Source organism: Pteropus alecto, unplaced genomic scaffold (assembly GCF_000325575.1).
Source record: "Pteropus alecto unplaced genomic scaffold, ASM32557v1 scaffold92, whole genome shotgun sequence".
In the NCBI taxonomy this organism is placed as follows: domain Eukaryota; kingdom Metazoa; phylum Chordata; class Mammalia; order Chiroptera; family Pteropodidae; genus Pteropus; species Pteropus alecto.
Window position 1 is genome coordinate 15072790 of NW_006432447.1, and position 16723 is coordinate 15089512.

The 16723-nt window shown below is 36.5% G+C and overlaps 1 protein-coding gene and 1 pseudogene across 1 annotated transcript in view; one reads left to right on the forward strand and one right to left on the reverse strand.

Annotated features, from left to right (window-relative positions):
* Positions 1–16723, forward strand: part of LOC102886631 (60S ribosomal protein L32) — a 176687-nt gene that overhangs the window by 55126 nt on the left and 104838 nt on the right. The window lies entirely within an intron of this gene.
* LOC112476062 lies at positions 8509–8627 on the reverse strand (annotated as a pseudogene).

Below are 16723 nucleotides of genomic sequence, written 5' to 3' on the forward strand. Positions count from 1 at the left end.
AAAGACATTTCAAAATGTATAACTAACAAGGGCAATGAAAACAGGAGGAGAGGCGTCCACTGCTGTGGGCAAACTGGGCAGCAGAGGGAAGGGTGATTCCTGACTTAACAGAGAACTAAATATGAGCACCTAAGGGTCATGGGTAATATATGCCAACCAGAATCTCTGAAAGACTTCATTAATTGAATCACCAAGAAGAGGAAAAAGAAGGAGAGTTTAATTGGGTCGAAAACAAGAGGACTCAGTCTGTTTGGTCAGCTCTAACAAAGATACTATAGACTGAGTAGTTTAAACATCATTTATTTCTCTCAGTTCCAGAGATTGGGAAATCCAAGATCAGGGCACCAGCAAACAGTGTGCAGTGAGGACCCACTTCTTAGTTCACAGATGGCCATCTTCTCACATAATAAAAGGGCTAGAGAGCCCTCTGGGGTCTCTTTTATAAGGCCACTAATTCTATTCATGAAGGTGCCACCTCATAACCTAATCATTTCCCAAAGGCCTCACGTTGGCCTCACGTAGGATACCAACATATGAATTTGGGGATGCAGGGGTGACACAAAAACTCAGTCCACAACAAAGACTTATTCAAAATCTACATAAGGAACTCCTAGGTCTCCTCTTCCAGCTAAGCCATAGACAAGTTGAGCTGTCAAAAAACAGCAGAGATCTACTACAGAAAACTCACTTTAAAAATAAATAAGTACCATTAGCAGTATTAAATATATTATAGCCCATTAGAGCTGAATAAGATATTCAACACTCCTGTATAAAGGTGAGGAAATTTAGGCCTATCTATAGAACTGTCTTGCTCAAGTCTACTGTCCAATTATTGACAACACTGATATTTGAATATGGGCACTCTTGGTTCCCAGCCCAATGCTCTGAAGTGGCTTTGCATCTATGAACTTCAAGATTGTAACATGAGAAAATATGTTCAAATGAGAATGTCATCTTGGTATTAAAAAGGAGAGTAGAGGGTAAGAATGAGAGCGTGTTTTCCTATAGCACTTATTGAAGATGATATTTTTAAATGATTGGCTTTGGTTCTTTAGCTAGATAGGTCTAGAAGTTAGAATAGCATTTCATCAGTTTACTTTAGCAAGAAAGGATACCAATTTTCTTTGCTAAGACTTAATATGTGAGAAGAAATATGTGGGAAAAATCTTTTGCTTTATTTTATCTCTGAGCTAAAATAATTACCAACACTGATGCTTGCCAAACCCCCTACCACAACCCCACAGCACTCTAATCACCTACCAGGTCCTACTAGATCTCAAGTGAAGTGAATTTCCTACTGTAAAATAATTCTGATTTATGTATCATTCTCTTATAATTTGGCTAGTATGAATCAGCTTCCAGAGACTGTCTTTGCAAATTCATGGAATTGAATTCTGTATTCTGTAAAACTGAGTAACAGCAGAACCAAACAGCAACTGCAAATCTGCCCTGAGATAAAGAAAAAAAAAAATTCCAACCTGACCTCATTTTCTCAATACCTATTGTATAAGCTCTAGACTTTCAGAGCAGCTTTAGTCTCTCCTATTTCCCAAGAAGCCCCTTCTGAACAGTTAGACCTATTATTCCCTTTGTTTCCATAACTCTACTAAACTTACCCTGCAATTCCTTTTAAGGCTAAGTTCAAATTTATTTTATTCAAGGAGTAGAGTCTGCTCATTCTGATCCTTTATTTATAGAACCTCCCCCTGGAGGTGAAGCCTGGGGTCTAAATCCAAGCTCTGCCACTTACTAATTTGAACAAGTCACTTCAACTCTCTGTGCTTAGTTCCCTCATCTATAAAACAACAATTCTATATGCTTCTGGGGGCATTGTAAAGATTAATAAGATAATGAATATGAAAGTCCTCAGCAAAGCACATCACTAATAAATATTTGTTCCTACAACTGGAAGTATAATATGTAAAAATGGGGTGGTAAAAATTGCACTGAAATTGGAATTGGAAGACCAGGTTCCAGAACAGGTATTATTTACTGGCTAAATGATTCAAAGTAAGAAATTCAATTTCTCCAAACTCCATTCGTATGCTCTGAAAAAGACATTCATTTAACAAGAATTTATTATGAGACTTTATGATCCAGGCAGTGTTCTAGAGTCTTAGGAGACATTAATAAACAAAATGAGAAAGGATCTCTGTCTTCACAGAATGGGAAAAACTAAAACTCACCTCATGGCATTATTGTAAAGATTAAGAGAGATACTTAAAGGGCAAGTACTTTAGGAACTGAGTTGTGTTCCACTGATAATATTGTTGTCTGCACACATAGACTCATAAGCTAGAATAGAGAGTGTATAAGATTTCATCAAACAACCTCATCCTAGCAATGAGGAAATGGAGACTCAACTGTGACATCCACAATCACACAGCTATAGAGTTGATACAAAAATTTGAGTCTACCACAATAGCCTATTTTCCCCTCACAGTGCCTCAGTATAGTGGAGTACCAAATGCGGGGTGCTGGGCAGGTGAAGATATAAAAGGAGCATTGTGGAGATTTAAAGGTAATTAAGCCAACTAAAAATTGGTCTGCTTTATGAAGCCAAACATATTATTACAACAATGTTCATAGCAGCGTTTTTCACAATAGTCAAAAGCGGAAACAACCCAAATGTCCATCAACGGATGAATGAAGAAACAAAATGTGGTATGTACATACAATGGACTATGACTTAACCTTAAAAAGAATGAGATTCTGACACATGTATATACAACATGGATGAAACTTGAAGACATTATGCTAAGTAGAAATATGCCAGACACGAAAAGACAAATATTGTATGATTCTACTTATATGAGGTACCTAGAGTAGTCAAATTCATAGAGATAAAAAGTAGTGGTTGCCAGAAGCTGTGGGGAGGAAGGACTGGGGAGCTATTGTTTAAAGAGTACAGAGCTTCAGTTTGGGATGATGAAAAAGTTCTGAAGAGGGATAATGGTGATGGGTGTACAGCAATGTGAATGTACTTAATGCCACTGAACTAAATCTTAAAATGGTTAAGATGGTAAATTTCATTATGTATATTTTTCCATAATAAAAGAAAAAAATTGCTATTATCACCACACTGCAGTAATTTTAAACAATGTCAGCCTAATACTGCATCCAACCAAAATCTTTCCTTTTTTCAATCTAAAAAAATTGCTTCAATTACTGTTGAGATTTAAGTAGATGATAGATAGATAGATAGATGTGTGCATATAAGCATTGATATAATTATGTATTAATTATATTTATATATAATACATAAATACACACGTGTGTATGCTTCAAATTAGCACATTATTATTATTATTTTTTAATAAACCTTGCATTCTACATGGAAGTTAATTTGGAGAAATCTCAGTTATACAGTCAGCTTCCAGCATGTGTAGACTCAGCTAAGTGTGCTCATTTTAAGAGTTAAGTTCATAGCAGTTAAGAATCATCCAACCACAGTTTAGGCACAATTTGTGTCTCCCCACTTTGTGTCTCCCCACTAAGATTCCTACATTTAAACATTAGATTTGAAATTAACAACAATAACATAATAATTGTGAAGACAAAGAAATAGAACTTGGGCTAATTCAATTCTATCATTCCATATGACCACTTAGAGTTTCTATTTATGTTTAAGGTTTTAACAGTGAAACAATTTAAATTGCAAGGTGTAAAATTTTTGCTTGGTAGGTGCAAACCTAAGAGTGTATATATATATACATATAAAAAACACACATACTCTTTTTACTTCATCATTATTACTAAAATGATGTTGAAATATAGGGAGGGGTGGGTGGTGTTTAAAAATATATCAACTTTGTCAGATATATAGATGCCTTACTTAATGAATGCCTAATGAATGCAATGAATGAATAATAAACTCAAAATTCAAATAATAATGTCGAAAACATATCTAATCCTCATTTGAAGTAAGTAAATCATGTACTTTTGGAGAGAATTGTTTTAAAATATTCAGAGAGATTTTATCAGATGACGAGAACTCTGGAGCTGTAAGAATACATGCCACACACAGGAACGCCACAGAAAAGTGGCATTTGATTTCTTTTTTTTACTCATTGTCAGGTATCAATATTCTGAAGTATCGGACATGTTTATGATTATCTGACATGTTTCTATACTAAGGAATACACACACACACACACACACACACACACACACACACACACACAATTATTCTACCGAGGTTTCAGGCCCATCCTGCTGACAAAATTGATGTTTTAATACTAATTCTATTTCTCCTTTTAGAGAAAACAAGAAAGTTATCTTTCTTGGAGAGACTTAGGTCAATTCTTTCCCTTCTCAAAAGGAGGAAAATTGGGCTACTATGGATAGATAAAAGAGCCTTCAAATCTCATGCTGTAGCAGCTCCTCATACATATACTCCAGTATAAATTCAACTCAATTAAAACTATCTGTAAAGCAAATGACTGGCTTTCATTTTATCATCTTAAAGCACATAGTGTATGAACTTTAATTGCTTTGTCTTCTTTTTAGAGACTACTGCAAAGGTTAAGTTGAGCTGCAGAGCTGTATAGAGATCACGTAACTGGTTTTAGTTCTCTTCCACAGTTTCTTTAAACGGCTATTATTTACCTACAGGGACAAGCTCACAGTGAATGACTTCAACTCTAGGATCAGATAACCTCATTCCGGGGGTCAAAACTAACACTGAATTGTGCACAATAACTTCTATGCTATTGCCCCACCAGGAACCAGATCTCCTTCATTCATAAATCAATGTGTATACTTACCTTAAACTGCTAGAGAGAACAGGCTGCCACAACCCCAGCCTTGCTAAGTCTAATATTGATTTGAAGAACAATATGTTAGGCAGTGTTTGTTTTTGGCCTGGGAGGAAGTTCTTCAATTGGTAACCCACTGTGTCCCAAACACTGAATTATGGAATGGTTTGTTTTGTTTGGATTTTTTTATTCTCAAAGAAACACAAATGACTTCTTTTTTTTTTGTAAAATTAAATATACTCACAATTCCTGTGGTGCAATTTAAATATGTTTTCAGTATTTCCCCTAGAAATTCACATAGAGTGTAAAATGATTTGCACAGCTTGAGTTTCTTTTTTTATTAACATAGAATTAACTCTGCTGACTTGATAAAATGAAATTAAGCCAGAATTACATTATTTTTATTATTATTTTTTAAATAGCTGCTTCAGTTAAGATAGCCTTAGTGGAAATACCCATCCTCTGTTTTAACCCTGTGGAGTTTCTTTCCCATTTAAGTATAAATACTATTTCATTTAGATTTGTTATTGTTGTTTACTTATTGGTTTGGGAAAAAAAGCAGTGTGGCTGATACATTTGGTTTCCATTTCACAAATCAAAACTTCCAAAATGTGAAGACCATTTGGGCTAACTAGGTCACACATTTTTTTAAAACAAAAAGTTTGTAGAAGTGAAGTTCTCATTACTTCCATTTTCTCCATTTCTTTTCCTTAATAATATATGGAAGAATCTCCTTAATTTAACCTCATAATTAAACAGATTTTTCTCACCATTCTTAGCACTTCATGAAAAAAGTATAACATTCACCCAACTGTCCCTTGGCCTCCATATGAGATATCCCTTGCTACAACAATGTTGCATAACAAACAACCATGAAACATCAGGGCATAGAGTTGTGTACTGTTCACGCACGTGGAGTGATTGGCTGGGGGCCCCTGCCGATCTTTGCTGGGCTCATTCACATACCTTAGGGTTGACCAGCTGTCAACTCATCTAGGCTGCCCTCTACTGGGAAGAGAGGGAAACTCTCTTAGCGGATTCCAAGGACTTAGCTTAAAACAACACAAACATTATCTCATGATTCTGTAGGTCAGAAGTCTATGTTTTCCTAGCTTATTTTTCTGTACCAGTTTTCACAACATGAAAATCAGCCATCTAGGCTCTTATTGTAAGGCTTTCAGTAGACTCTACTTTGAAGCTCATTCAAGTCATTGGCAAAATCTACTTCTTTATGATTGTAGAACTGAGGTCCGATTTCCTTGCTGGCTGGAGCTCTGAGAGGCTTTCCTCTGGTCCTTGAATGTGAACTCCTACATCTCAGAGCAAGCAGAAGTTCATTGCATTCTTCTCAGGCTTGAAAACTCTTTTACTTCCTCTTCTGCTGCATCTCTTTCACCTTTGCCCATCTTCTGACTCCAGCCTGAGAAAGTTTTCTGCTACAACACTGTGATGACATTGGTCCCACCCAAAAAATCCAAGACAATCTTCCTATTTTAAGGTCTGTAACCCTAATCATAATCCTTTGCCCTGTACCATAATATATCCATGGGTTCTGGAGATTAGAGTGTGAACATCTCTAAGGGCCATTCTACCCACCACACCTAAGAATGTAGTCTTGCAAAGCAGTGAGAGAGGGTGAGCCCACAGAACAAGCACTTTTTAACAACAAAATGGTCAAGTTCAACCACATGGTTAAGCCCAGTCTCAGAGTATTACAATACACGGAATGTAGACACAGAGAGGGTAAAGAATTTGGGTTATTGTACCTACCACAGCCTCCTAAAGACAATAGAAACATATTTATTGATTAACAGAGTGATGACAGTGTTAGGCAGTGTTAATTATCTCTAAAAAACCATTTGGTAGACAGGAGGAGTAAATATTTTCACAACCTAGAGGTGGTCCATAATGAGAATCACCTGTACAATTACCATCAGCTTTACTGCACTGAGTGACTACTAGTCACAGAGTATATCTTATACCTCACTAATGCCTGGCATATAGCAGGTGTTCAAAATAAAAATGACATTGTGACGCTGTGCCAAGAACTATACCAAGCAGCAAATATGTGTTACTTTATAATGATTCTGTTATTATATCCCTTGCACTTATACATTTTATAAATAATTAAACTGAGGCCAAATGATGTTATGAAACTTGGTTAAGGTCATACAATTAGTAACTGGTAGAGTCAGGATACGACCCCAGAAGGCAAATGAATATTTAATGAAAAGGAAGATCTATCTGATATTCTCAAAATCCTTTTAAAGTATAGGATCACTTTACCTGAGTTTGGAAAAAATTTTACAGTGACAATTTTGATTTTTTTAAAACACCCCAAAATTTACACCACTGGATAACAGCCATACTTATCAAGAATGGATTCAATTAATCATCAATCATTTGTTAAATATATTCTATATGCAAAACCCTCTGCTCAATGCAGTGGACTTTTTAAAATATATCTCTGCCCTCAAGACCACTACAATACCATGGGTACAGGGCAGTTGCTCAATAAGTGAGGTTTGGCTGCATAGGACATATGCATACACAATGAATAACAATACTATAGTATAAATACAGGATGTGTGAAGGTGACCAGAGCTAAAGGACTAGAAGGATCAAGGACACCTTTACAGAGAAGGTAGAACATAAGTATGGACATAAAGGAGGGCTGGAAAGGAAAAAGAGTTTCTATGAGAGAAGCTATTTAATGACAGGGTTTGGAATTATTTACTGAAAACAATGCATTTCAAGACTTGTGTTTGTTCTTCACTCCTCTTCATTCATTTGAAACATTTATTATCAGGATTTATCTAGGTCTTAAGTATACAATAAAAAATGATAAACCCAGTCCTCATGGAAAGTTTATTCTTGTGTGACGCAGACAATATTCAAACAAATTGACACACCAAATAATTATAGACAGTACTAAATGCTGTGAAGAAAATTAATAGGATTCAGTAATAGAAAATAACAGGCCTGGCAGGACCTTATTTTAGATGATGTGATTATCCAGGCCCCCCCCGATGAATGAGTCATCGTAGCAGAAACCTGAAACATGAGAAGTCAGACATGGGGAGAGCCAGAGTGAAGGCCATCCAGGTGAGAGAAAAGCAGCTGCTAAGGTCTGGAGGTGCGAAAGAAGCAGGAGTGTTTTAGATACTCTCTGAAGATGAATGTGCCCAGAGTACAGGGGATGAAGAGAGGGGCCCCAGTGACCCTGAGGAGGGAGCAGGAGGCCAACCAGTTCAAGCCCTTTGCCCAAGGAAAGAAATCTGGGTCTAAGCAAAGAACTAACGTGACTTTTATATTTCAAGATATCTAGGTACCATGGAGGAAACAGATTTGTGTAGAGCAAGAATAAAATTTGGGAGGCCAGGTAGGAGACTTTTGTGCTGAAGAGACATCATCAAGGTCCTAACCAAGTTTATGGTCTTGGACATAGGGAGAAATAGACATGTGTATATATTTTAGTAACAGAATCAGTAATAGTGAATCAGGTGGGTGTAAGGGGGAAAGAGAAAGGAGAATTTATAAAATAATGCTTAGATTTTTTTTTTTTTGCTTGAACATAGAGGTCGTTGGTATTTCTAAATAATAAAAAAGCTGACATGGAGATACAGAGCTGCGTATGTATGTGCGGGCGGAGGGAGTATGGATTTGATAGTTCTTTCTTTTTATTTTTTTTTAGGTGAGGCAACAGATTGCAAGGACCTTGTCAGCTTACAATCCTTTTTTTTATTTTTTACTCCTACAGCACCTGGTCTTCCCAGGTGGTCTCCCATCCAAGTACTAACCAGGCCCGACCGTGCTTAGTTTCTGAGATCAGATGGGATTGGGCTTGTTCAGGGTGGCATGGCCATAGATGGATTTGGTATTTCTTCTTTGGATATGTTATATTTAAGATGCAGAGGAGGAAGTATTGAATTTGCAAATCCGTAGCTCAGAGAAATCCAGACTAGAGATCTTAATTTTAGGGTTATCAGATGGAGATCCATTCAAACCTTAGAACTGGATGAAATCACCTGGGGTAAAAGTTGATAGATAGAAAGGAAGAGGAAAAGTTTCAAGGCCCATAGAATGCCAAAACTCAGAGATTAGGTAGAGAAAGGGAAGGCCACAAAAAAGAATTAGGGAAGATACAAGGATACTGTGGTATCACAGAAGTCAAGAAGGTAAAATTTCTCTAGAAAGTGTGAGAGTGACTGAAAGGCATTGATAAGAGACTGAGTTAGATTGGAAAGAGAAGTATCCACTGATTTTGGCATTGAGATTTTGGGTTACCTCAAAACGAACAGTTTCTGTGTAGTGGAAGAGACTGAAGAAAGATTAAAAACTATGTGGCCGGTCAGGACAAATGTGGACAACATGTTTGAGGAGCTGATCATATGAGAATGGGAAAATAGTAGTACTGGAAAATAACAGCCAAGATCAAGTTTTTGGTTTTTTGCTTTGTTTGGTTTTTTTTAAGTGGCTTATGTTAGATCAGTATTTCTCAGACTTTACTTTTCATCAGAATTACCTAGTGGGCTTTTTACAAAACCAATTGCTGGGCCCCAAAGTTTCTGATTCAGTAGGCCAGGAGAGGAACGTGAGAATTCACATTTCAAACAGGTACTCAGGTAATACTGATACTGTTGATCCAAGGACCACATTTTAAGAATCTCTGTTCTAGAATACGTGTTTGGACTGCAAGAAATGGTCCTGTGTAGTGAAAGACATTGGTGATGCAAGAGAGGAATAACTTTAGGAGCAAAGTTCTTCAAAATGTCTGAGGGTCTGAGATCCAAGGAACAAATGCCTTTGATTATAATAACGGAGACACTTCTTCCATGGAAACAGGAAGAAAGTCATGGTTCCTTAGCACCTCTCTACAGGCTCCCTCTGCTCCTAAATCAAGGTCCAACACGTAACAGTCAGAAGGTATTTAAAAGCTTGATCTGGTTCATCATATAGGGGTGGGGTCTCAGTGCAAGACTGGTCAGTCATTCTTACTGCTAGCACTCATTTGACCTTCTGCATCTTACCCTCTTCCCCCACCCCAACTTTGGCACCTGTATATCTGCCATATTCCTTTAAACTAAGACTTTCTATACTTGCTCGGTAGAACCCCAGAGATATTAAAAAATTACTTTTGGGGTTGCTACTCTACAGGGAGAAGAGGTAGAGACCTTGATGATTTCAACCGGAATAGCTCTGCTGAAATCTAACATATATATTGGGGTTCTGAATGTTTCATTTGAAACAGCAAGATTTAAAAGCTAGTGCCTTATAGATGACTGTGTGCCTTTAAGTCCCAGCTGTCTTTTCTAATGAGTTCCTACCTTGATAAGTTGTCATACCTCCATGCTCCAACACAAATACCTACCCCTTAGCATTGCTCAGTGACTGGAGCTTACTCCTAGATCCCAGTTTTATATTTGAGATTCTGCTTCTTGCTGATATCTGCTTGTGTGAATCTATGCATAGTCAATGTTCCTAAATTCTTATGCCCATGATCTAAGTGAAATGAGGTCCATGTCTCTCTTGGGTGGATCTTGGCAATGCCAACTGCTTATCTGGATGAATGACACATTCTGCCTTATCATTACACTCTCTCAGATCATGCATAGGATAAGCTTGTTCCTGCATCTTTCTCTCCCATGTTTTCTCAGCTAAAGTGGATAAGGTTGGTTTAGGATGTCTGCTTCTCTATTGGTGATCCCAACTATGTGGCATTTCTATGTGGTCCGAACCACATATAACCCTTCAGTGTCATGACATTAAAGATGGGCCAGAAGGGAGATAATGGATGATTTGGGGCAGTGGTTAAATAGGAAGCCCTTGGTTTAGGGAGGCTATTTTGTGACTATGTGCAAGATAAACAAGGGTTAGGAGGTGGCAAAGAAGAAAATGTCTATGGATGAGGCTAAAACAATGTTCTAAGTGAAAGTTTAAAAAGGGCCTAACCAGTAAAGTGACATAAAGAAGAAATAAAAGAATAAATCAGGAGATATGTGTATACAGAGAACTTTGTAGCAGACATTTACTACTTCCTGGCACACAAAGTGGTTGTACTTCACTGCCCTTTGAAGGTAGATGTGCCATATGATTTGCTTCAACTAAGAAGTGCAGTTAGAAATGATTTTGTAACTTCCTGGTGAAAACGCTCAGAGCTGGTGAGAGGTTCTCTGTGTGCTCTCTGTCCTCATCAACCTGTACATACGTATTGCTTGCAGGAGCCATATGAGCAAAACGGCTTGAAATACTGAGCTTCCATTAGAATTTCCCTGGAGAGGTACTCAGATACTCTTTGAACATTGTGTGTTGTCTAAGTCCCTTTGGGGAATAGCGAGGGAGTGGGAAGAGATGATTTCTACAGCGTAACCTAATCTAGCCTGTACAATGCAAATTTTACTTTAAAAAATATCATTGTACTTCTTGGCAAAGTGTGACCTGAAGTATAAACACCACCCACCACCAGCTTTTCTCTCACTTGTTCAATCTTTGCCTCTTTCTTCTTAGAAAGCTGGGTGCTTTTTTTTTTTTTTCAGTGCCCTAGATAAATCGTTATAAACATCAGAGTTTTTAATATCATATAGTATGAGTCTCCCTATTTTTCATTATACATCTCTCATTTCTGATGTAGGGCAGTCTGAAACATTTCCAGAATCAGATCTCGTTAACACTTAACAAATAAAAAAAAAAAGAAAGAGTTTATTTTAATGGGTTCTTTTCTTTTCCAGTTTCTTTAAACTAAAGTACAAAGTTTGGCCTGGCAGTTTTTATAACAAATTTTGCCTTTTCCTTGGGCATTTAGTAACCTGTGAAGTTCTGGATTTGAAAGAAGCCAAAGTTTTGGATCTTTTTCTGAGGCTAATTATCTTTCTAGTTAAATCTGGCAACAATTTCATTGTTAAAATCCTTATTTGGAAAGAACATATTATTGGTAGACAATAATTATGGAACATAAATACAAAAATCCATATTTATCTTCTTCAAAACATCTTGACCATTTACTTCCCTGAATACTTTCAATTTCTCTTTAAATAATTGTTACACAGTATTTCACTAGAAAACGCTTGACATTGTGCATTAGAATTATTTTCTAAAAAAATAACAATACATTGTCAAGTGACAAAATGGCCAAAATAATGACACAATATATCTGCAATGGTTAGGTAAATACCAAGTGAAATATCGAAATAAAACTGTGAAAATTGCAACATAGAATTTATTTTGATTAAAAATGCATTTTTCTAAATTTGTAAAAATGGATTTTTGTGAATTTCTAATGTTTTAAAAATATATGTATTTTAAATCATATTCTAAGACACTAAAAATTTAAGAGAAAATCTACTACCTTATAGCTATAGAACTATTTATAAAAAGAAATTCTCTGAAAAGGACATTATAAATGCACATGGACTCAGACCTGACTTAACAACCACCTCTTTATAACACTCATTCATTTTATATAACACTTATTCTTGATATATGAAAATATTACACAATTATATTTGACCTCTTTGTGGCTAAGTTGGCTGTGTAAGGTCTGATAAGAACTCTGAGACTCCCTATTGTTTTCAAGCAAATACCTCTTCATTCCCTTAAGGATAATGATGTATTATAAGTAATTATTATATTGATGTGATCAAACCTTATGCACATATAGTATCATATGGGAGGGCTCAAAAGCCCTTCTCAAATGAAGAAATTCATGAGGGTTGCATTCATTTTGTAGCACATTCCAAATAAAAAAGCCAGAGCTTCATAGACTTACAGACTTCGTGAGAAATTAATGTTGCCTTATGCAGTGAATTTCAGTCTGGGTTGGTTCTAAGATTAGTAGAGATGAAGATAGGGATGCTAGTATGAATTTTGTGAAGAGAAGATCCTGAAATATGTTGGATAATGTCCAAGCCCTTAATATCAAAATGTGGTTCATGAACCAGCAAGATCAACATCATCTGGAAGCTTGTAAGAAATACAGAAACTTGGTTACCACCGTAGATGTCTAGAATCAGACTTTGCCTTTTAAAAAGATCCCCGAGTGGATGTAAAGTACAGCATAGGAAATATAGTCAATAATATTGTAATAATAATATATGGTATCAGATGGTTACTAGACTTATCGGGGATCACTTCATAAGTTATATAAATGTCTAACTACATAAGTTATATAAATGTCTAACTACACCTGAAACTAATATAATATTGAATGTCAATTGCGATTGAAAATTTTTTTTAATTAAAATAAATAAAAAATAAAAAGGTCCCCCAGTGATACTTTTGCACATTAAAATTTGAGCAATGCTCAGTTGTACGGAATAAGCCTTTAGGATTCGGGCCTAAAAGAAATCACGTTGCTTTCAAATGAAACTTTGGACCAAGTAAGAGTTGATGGCTCTAACAAGATATGTATTTCAGCTACTGCCGGGCTCCCGATAAGGTTTGCTAAGGTAATCTGCTTAAACTTTCATCAATATCATTTTGGGCTTTACGCTGTGACAAGGGTGACGCTGATGTGGTTACTATTTTTTGACAAGGGTGACGCTGATGTGGTTACTATTAGTTGTGGATAATGAAATTAAACATATAGTATAAAAGGGAGAAGAGAGTCAATATTACTGCAATTCATGTTCTGTGAATATTTTTTCATTCATTCATTTATCTATTTAACCTATTTTATTGAATGTATAGTATATGTGCTAGGCACTGAGAACACAGAGGAGTATATTCCTCGGCATCATCTGGTATCCTTCTCTAATTGTTTAATATTTAAAAATAGACATTTTCTTTAGGATGAGGATTGTAAGAGAAGGAAGGGAGCCTTTGAAGATCCTAATACCAGATGGGTTATTTTTGTCCTCTGAAATGCAGGCCACACATTTTTAACTCATCGACTGGAGTAGAATTTACAGTGTTCTCTATCCCTTTGGGTATGTTGTCCTACTAACTAGAAGCTATGCTCCTCAAAGCAGAGGCTCCCTCTTCCTTTGCCCAAGTTACTAGTCTAGCATTTGACTCAGTAAGTGCCTTTGATTGATGATCTAAACTTGCTTCTCTTCAAGAGAGTGCTGGAAACCTGCCTTTGGCATGAGTCAATATTGACCAACCCAATGTTAGATATTCTATTCAAAGTAACCACTTGAACAGTAACTTCATGGCTGGTGCCACTGTTTTGGTAGTGTTTATGATTTCTTGTATCCAGATAATGGATAAGAATATTAATTAAACAACAACAATAATAGCTATTAATTAAGCAACTAGTAGTGTACAACAATATATTTTTTGAACATATGTTCTTTAATCTTCACAATGTTATGATCTTTTATGATTTATGACATAATGCATCTTTCATATAGGCTATAAAATTTTTACATCATCTTATAACTGAAGTTGGGAGAGCCTAAATGATTTGCATATTGTCATAAAACTACTAAGGGACAGTGTTTCTATTTGATCCCAGCTCTGGCTCCAAATACTATACTAATTAACTATGCGCATTGAAATTAATACTAATAGGAATGATGACCACTTTTATTTTTATATAATTTTTTCAAAGTATTATATTTAGGAGTAAGGAGAGAAAAATCATTTCCTTCAGAGATATCAGGATTTTGAGGAAAAACTCATTCCTTTGCACTGAGCAGTTAATGTACGTTAGGAGTAAGTTATGAAAAGATTTCTTTAATCAGGATTGTCAGCCTCATCCTTTCAAGGATAATGTTTTATATTTATTCATTAATTCATCAAACAATTTCTGAGGTTGTATTTGCCAGCTGTTGTCCTAGTCACCAGGGACACCAGGATGATCAAGATTCAGTTTCTGCCCTCATGTTGCTCACACCATTGGAGACATACCCCATGATCCACAAACTTTAAAATATTTACTGGCTCGGTCTTTATAGAAAGTGTTTCCTGACACACCTTCTTCCCCTTGCACTCTCACCCCACCAATACATGAATGTGAAAGTCGGGGAAGACATCAGAGTTGGGAATCATCAGAGTATAGTTCTATGAGGCAATGAGACAGGATAAATCCACTCATGGAAGAAGTGATCTGGGATTTGAATCTAGATCACAGCTTTGCAAAAAGAAAAAAAAAATGGTATTCAATGCAGTGGTTAACAGCAAGGAATATCATTAGAGGTACTAGCAATTAGAATACATCTTAGCCAACCATGAGTTGTGTGTCACTTGGGCAAGCTACATAAACTTTATGAACCTCAGCTTTCTAGCATGTAAATTAAGATTAAAGTACCCACCTTCTATGGAAAATGTGAACAATAAGAGTGTCAATTTATATAAATTCCCTGTTTTTTAATGACAGGCCAAAGAGTAGAGTGGTTGGAAGCACAGACAACTGGTATGGAACTAGAACTCTAACGCTGTGAGCTTTGGCAAGCTCCGTATTCCCTCTGTGCCTCCCTTACTTTATCCACCATATGGGAATAAGAATAATATTTGCCTCCTTAGTTTCTGTAAAGATGACTGAGATAATTCTTAAAGAGCATTTAGAACAGTGTCTGGCAAACAGTAGGAGTTACGTAAGGGTTAGTACCATTAGATAGTTAACAAGTGCTATTGTTATGCACTCGAGAGGCCATGTTTTTATCTGCAAGGGCTTCTGCAATAGAGAGACACACTGGGGGAAGCCCCTCGGGGGAAATCAAACTGAGCTAACTAAGCAAGCTTTTCTGGTGAAGCAGAAAGAAATGGGTGCTGAAAAGAGTAGGAAACTTTAATCAGACTGAAAAGGAAGAGCAAATCAAGCAAAATTCAATAAGGCAAAGTTCTGCCAGAACAAGCTGAGTCTCAGAGAGAACATGCTTTAGAGGACACTGAACACTAGAAATTGAGTTTTGGGCACAGAGCCACAATTTGAGTGATTCAGCACACAAGCAGGTCCTGGTGTCAGAGGTTTGCATCACTAGGGCAAAAGGTTTTACTTTAAAAAGTCATCTCTATCCATTATCTATAAATTATACTTGGTCTTATTCTAAACTAATAAGTGATGGGCAGTCAGTCCATACTTTCCCCTGATTTCCCTGAATAATTACACTAAGTGAACTAAGTCTTTTCTATAAATACTCACCATTCAGAGAGTCTGCTGCTTTTTCCTTGGCTTACCAACCTTTTGAGAGGTCAATGGGTCTGCTGTAGTCACTCAAATGGAAAATGTGAAAAACACCTGAAGATTAATGGATTAGGAAATTTTGAGCACAAACTCAATTTGGCACCGAACATACATCAACTTACAGAACAGCATAAAAGAAAATAGGGACCCAAAGAGGGCTCTTACTCATATTTCAAGGACTAATAGAGCCAAACATTATGAAAATGGAAAGGGTTTTTTTCCCCCCTATGTACATACCTTTCTCTTAAGGCATTAATTCAGCAACTCTATTTTCTCTTTCCTCCTTGCTACCTGGAAAGTTTCTACTTATCCTTCAATATACAGGTCACCTGGAAAGTTTCTACTTATCCTTCAATATACAGGTCAAATGTCACCTATTAGATTACACTTTTCACTCTTCTAAAACTGAACTGGTTACTAGGCTGCCTTCAGAATCCATACTTTTTCTGTTACTACGAGTAATGCCGTGTTGTGATTATTTACCTGAAGAGCCTACTCATAGGCCATAGTTACCGTCAGAACACTGAATGTCTTGTTTTATCTCCAGTCCCTGTCAGGATACTAATGTGGGCTCTTGAACCTGTAATAATAGATTAAGAAATGCTGCATTCTTGCTTTCAAGAATTTCAGCTAAAATTCACTCCCAGCCACTGAAAGATTAGAGTATTTACTGAGTTAAAAAATGTGGCTTCAACATCTGGATCCACAGACTATACTAGAGCCTTAGGCAGCATACTTGGCCAACTGCTCCTACAAGAGAACCAGGTTTCTCTAAAAAACATCTGAAGTCCCTTCTCTCAGACCAAGGGTATAAAGTTCCAAGGTCTAGAGACACTTTGCC